A 5,048-nucleotide genomic window follows, 5' to 3' on the forward strand; every position below is an offset into this window, starting at 1 on the left:
TAGTGGACAAAATATTACGCACCATTTGTCAGGAAACCCCAAATATGCATGCTTCCCTATCACATGCTCAACAAAAATATTGATAGAAGCATCTATGTGCCGGGGATTACACTGGGTTCTCAGATACATAAGGAATGGTCCCCACTATTGAAGGAGCTTTTACTTTTTTCCTCAGTACCTCCACTAGAGCTATGCTCTTGAAGGTGATCTATGACCCTGCTCTTTGGTAAATCTAAAAGCCTTTTATCAAGTTAGTTAGGAAGTCAATCAACATTAAGCACCTAATACATGCCAGATATGGTGCAAAGTTCTAGGGATACAAATGGGATTTAATCAATGGGAACTGCTAAGATCACAAAGTGAAAGAATATTGAGTTAGAAGAAAAAGCCAGGGACAGATTTCTGTGGGATAAGCTACCATTACTGGCCATGACCTGGGTGAAGATCCAGCAAAGGAGACTGAAGAGTTGGTCAGAAAGGTGGGAGGAGAAGCAGGAGTGAGCAACGTCAGGAAAACCTAAAGAGTATCAAGAGAAGAGGGTGATCAACTGTACCAAAGGCTGCAGAAAGGTTGGGAAGAGGATTGAAAAAAAAGGCCGCTAGGGGGCGCAGTGGATAAAGCACCAGCCCTGGATTCAGGAGGACCTGAGTTCAAATCCAGCCTCAGACACTTGACTCTAGCTGTGTGACCCTGGGCACGTCACTTAACCCTCATTGCCCTGCAAAAAAATTAAATTTAATTTAAAAAAGGGGGGGGGGGCATTAGATCTGGCATTTAAGAGATTATTGGCGAGCTGCCAGGACTCGCCAGAGGGAGGGTGGTCTCCGGTGGACGCGCGGGGCGCTTGCGCACTGGGCCGAGGCGCGAGCGCCCGCCTTCTTCTTTGAGTGACCAGGAACCGGAAACCCTGGGGCAGGGCCGCTGGGCTTCCTCGCTGCTCTGCAACTCCCGCCGCCCGGGCCGAATGTCTGAGAAACCCCTGCGTCTGTTGGCTTGTGGGGATGTTGAAGGAAAGTTTGATGTTTTATTCAATAGAGTCCGAGCAATTCAGAAGAAAAGTTGAAACTTTGATCTCCTGTTGTGTGTAGGTGACTTCTTTGGCTCCACATCAAGTACTCAATGGGAGGAATACAAGACTGGAGTCAAGAAAGCACCTACTCAGACTTATGTGCTCGGTGCCAATAAGGAAGCCGTCATATACTTCTCAGATGTTGATGGATGTGAACTAGCTGAAAACATTACTTACCTAGGTAGAAAAGGTGTTTTCACTGGTGCCTCAGGACTACAGATTGTATACCTCAGTGGGGCAGTCATTGGCTGAGCCTGCCCCACCTTACAGTTTTACCTCGAAGGATATATACTCACTGAAGTCAACTTTGCAGTCCACATCACATTTTAAAGGTGTTGACATCCCCATGCCCCAGGGGTGTGGGGAACTTTGGAAATGCTTCTGGAGATGTGGATACGAAGAAAAATGGCTCCTCTTTGACCTCCCTTCTTGCCATGGACTTGAAGCCCAAGTATCATTTTGCTGCCTTGGAAAAGACTTATGAGAGGCTTCCTTATCGAAACCACAGTCCTCCAGGAAACTTGTCAGCATGTTATTCGATTCATAGCTCTGGCAAATGTTGGAAACCCAGAGAAGAGAAAAAGTATCTCTACACTTTCAGTATCCTCCCCCTTAATCTGATGGATGTGGCAGAGCTAGTGAAGCAACCACCAGATGTCACTGAAAACCCATTCAGAAAATCTGGGAAGGAAGCGCCTGGCTTCACAGGAAGAACCAGCCTGTCAGTTTTTCTTTGATTTAAGCAAAAAAAAAAAAAAAAAGAAAGAAAGAGGGCAGCTAGGTGGCGCGGTGGATAGAGCACCGGCCCTGGAGTCAGGAGTACCTGAGTTCAAATCCGGCCTCAGACACTTGACACTAGCTGTGTGACCCTGGGCAAGTCACTTAACCCCAACTGCCTCACCAAAAAAAAAACACAAAAAAACCAAACCCCAAAAAACAAAATAACCCACGGGGCTGACATTTTTAATTGTGTCCAGTCATTCCATCAGTTCTGAATATACTCATCTGTGCCATTATTCAGGCCACATTTCATTTTAATTCAAATATTAAATACCAAGTTCTCAACACAGGAAATTCAAAGTTTAGAAATTTGCCTTTACAAACCCTATAAAGTACTGCCTAAATGCTTTTATTAATATTGCTGAAATGAAATATCCATCTGTAGCATTCTCTTGATGAATCAATATAATTACCTTGTCATAGAAGGAAATGACTGCTAATGACTGCATATCAAATATATCAGCTATGTGCAAGGACATTGTTGTTTTACCATGAATTTTTTGTTTGATGTTTTTAGTCAAAGTCAGTATGTGTATTCTCACCCAGTATGAATCAACAAGTCTTCTCATAACCAATTTGTATTCATCTTTGGAATTCTGCTGTATTTGTGCAATTTGTATTACTAACAAATCATTTTTAAAATGTGTTAGTCATTTGTGTACGTCTGTAATCCAGTCTTGGAATAGTTCCAAGATCTCCTTTGCTTTTACTCCCATGCTGCTAAACAGAGTTGGAGGAACAATATTTAGGATACTAATTTGTAATCTAGGCTACTGATTTATCTAATTTCAACTAGGCCCTCAATGCAGCAGGGCAATTTTTATTCATTCCTGACTTCCTAGCTCACTCACTACAAAAGCTATTCCAAACCTTTTGTTCTTTCCTCCAATCTCCCTTCCCTACTTCCTAAGAAAATTGAAGCCATTCACCTCCACAAGTTCCCTCCTCTCAAAACCCCTTGATATTACCCTTGTCTCTGGCAAAGGATTAAGTGACTTGCCCAGGATCACACTGCTACTAAGCACCAGCTTAGTAGCTCATGGATAAGAGTCTTCCTGACTCCACACCCAGTGCTCTATCCACTGGGCCACTTAGCTACTTGCATTTGACACTATTGACAGCTCTCCCCTGTGGGATTCTTTCTGTAACCTAACCATGGGTGCTCCCCAAGGCTTTGTCCCAGGCCCTCTTTTTGCTCTACATTCATTTGGTGACCAATCAGGTCCCAATGGTTTAATCTATATTCAGATTACTCAGATCTAGTCCAAGTCTTCCCTGAGCTCCACATCCCATGCTGCCAGCTAATTATTGGACATTTTTAACTGGATGTCCCAGAAAAGACTTTCTCTTTTTCACTCGCTGGCTTGCTGGTTCGCTCCGCACACAGACGCTGACTCAGGTTCGATAGCGTGGTCCTTGGTGATCGGCCTGGTCCTCTGTAACAGCACGTGCTTGACACGGTTCTCAGCCTCAGAGGTGGCCTTGGGTTTTTGGTGAGTTCTATACGGAATATAGACTAAGCTTAGATCTAAGCCTATTTATTTGTATTTCTACTTTCCTGTCTCTCTAATCAACATCACCTTGTTTTGTTGGCTAATTAATTCCCAAACAATAAAAGCTCTAACTAAAGCTAAGGCTTCTTTCACTTACCCGTCTAGAGCTTTTGTGTATCAGACACACACCATCACCTTTCCCCCAAAAATGCTTATTTCTATCCAAAGATACCACCTTAATACCTTACTCAAGACTATTGTGGTGGCCTCCTAATTGCTCTCCCTAATTCAAATCTCTCCTCCACTCAAGCAGACTCAAATGCTAAAGTGAATTTGCATCTGACACTTTCCTCCTCTCCCCCCCCCCCATCATTTCTATCACTTCAATAAAGTAGAAACTCCTCCAAGTTTGGCTTTTAAAGCCTTTCAACCGGGCCCTAATGTACATTTTCCAACCACATACTAATTTCCCTTCCTATATGCTATAATCCATCCCCACTGCCCTTCTCTTAATCACAAGACACTCATCTGTGCTGGTTGTCAGACATGCCAGGGATACACACACCCCTAAACCTGGAAGGTCCCAATTTCCCCCTCCCCTCCAAATTTCTTCTCCTGGCCAGGCACTTTAGCCCTCACCTTTACTCCGCTTCCTGCGGAGCATCCTCAGTATTTCTGGGCCTTGACAGCTGCTCTAACTGAACCCTTTGACAGGCCTGTCTGTGCCCTTGTCTTAAGAAGCCTTTCCAATAGTGGGCAGCCGAATTCTCCAACCTACATGTGGTCTTTCCTAATCAGTGTGAGGCCTCAGAGACTGGGACCGTCTTTCTATTTTGTAGTTCCTGTGCGTTGCATTGTGCTTGGCCCACAGCACCTGTGCTTCTTCAGTCATTCACATCCGATTCTCCCTTAATAAGACTCAGTTTAAGCTTTCCAACTGCTGGTGCCCTCCTCTTGTTCTCACTAGCATACACCTCCCCCCACTGAATTCAGACTTTTAAGAGTATGGATTTAATTCTTTGTATTTGTACCAATGCAGGCATTTATGGAAAGTTTGCTACTTCCATTACATGTTTCTGAATAGAAGTTGAGACTTTCACTTTAACTTGGGGGAAGAATTCTAATTGGTAAAAATTATGATTGCAGATTTTTCTTCTGTTACTATGTTCAAATACAGATGGGAATGGGACCTGTGGTTTCTTTGGTATAGGGAACTCCCAGTACCTTCTCTGCACCTTATACTTGAGTCTTTTAGAATGATATGAGCTAAAGTGCCTGGGTCACAAAGCCAGTATATATGTCAAAGGTAAGACTATCCATTACACCCCACCACCTCTTCAACTTTTTTTTTTTGGTGAGGCAATTGGGGTTAAATGACTTGCCCAGGGTCACACAGCTAGTTAAGTGTCAAGTGTCTGAGGCCGGATTTGAACTCAGGTCCTCCTGACTCCAGGGCCGGTGCTCTATCCACTGCGCCATCTAGCTGCCCCTCCTCTTCAACTCTTAATGCTGGTTCTTCCTGTTAGTTGTAAAGCAGAATTTAACAAGCATTATTTATGTTATTTATACTGCAAATTATCCAAACATTGGATTACCAAATTTTGGACTATGTTCAGTAAACATGTATTTATGCCAAATTCTAAAACATGTATTTATTCCAAATTCTAAAAAGTACAAACCTCAAAGAGTAAAGGAGTCACAAAAA

At 43.4% G+C, this 5,048-nt stretch overlaps 1 pseudogene; it reads left to right on the top strand.

The window, feature by feature from the left end:
- The first annotated feature begins 965 nt into the window (after nt 1–965).
- Nucleotides 966–1,826, top strand: LOC122745277 (annotated as a pseudogene).
- Nucleotides 1,827–5,048: the final 3,222 nt, after the last annotated feature.

Source organism: Dromiciops gliroides, chromosome 3 (genome assembly GCF_019393635.1).
Source record: "Dromiciops gliroides isolate mDroGli1 chromosome 3, mDroGli1.pri, whole genome shotgun sequence".
Classification (NCBI taxonomy): Eukaryota; Metazoa; Chordata; class Mammalia; order Microbiotheria; family Microbiotheriidae; genus Dromiciops; species Dromiciops gliroides.